Consider the following 553-nt stretch of genomic DNA (forward strand, 5'->3'; position numbering starts at 1 on the left):
GTACAAAACACATTGACGTGAGGTTCCATTTTGTTCGTGAGATTATTGACGAGGGAAATATTCTTCTTCAGAAGATTGGGTACGCTGAGAATCCTGCGGATATGTTGACAAAGCCAGTTTCGTTGCTCAAGTTTAAGCATTGCTTAGACTTAATTGGCATTTGTAAAGTTTGTTGATTGCCCCATGGGGGATTGGGAGACGACCATTGAGAGTGTTGCTTCGAGGTTTTGAGCCAAGGTGGAGATTGTTGATGATTGGCTCAAAAATAGTCAAAAGCAAAACTGCTTTCGGCTTGATTTGCTCAAAAATAGTCAAAAGCAAAACTGCTTTCGGTGCTTTCGGCTAGCAGACAAATTGGAGACAAATTAATGGCTAGCATTGATAGCTTACTTTTACCTTTTGACTTGTGTGTTTTGCTTTTGCCGTTGGGTGATTGAAGAGCAAATGTTTGGCTTATAAAAGGGAACATGCATTTGGGAAAAATGAAAGAGCGGAAAGCACCGAGAGTTGATGGGAGAAGAAAGAAGTTGGGAGAGAGAAAAATAATAGTTTG

Source organism: Prunus dulcis, chromosome 2 (assembly GCF_902201215.1).
Source record: "Prunus dulcis chromosome 2, ALMONDv2, whole genome shotgun sequence".
NCBI classification, from domain to species: Eukaryota; Viridiplantae; Streptophyta; class Magnoliopsida; order Rosales; family Rosaceae; genus Prunus; species Prunus dulcis.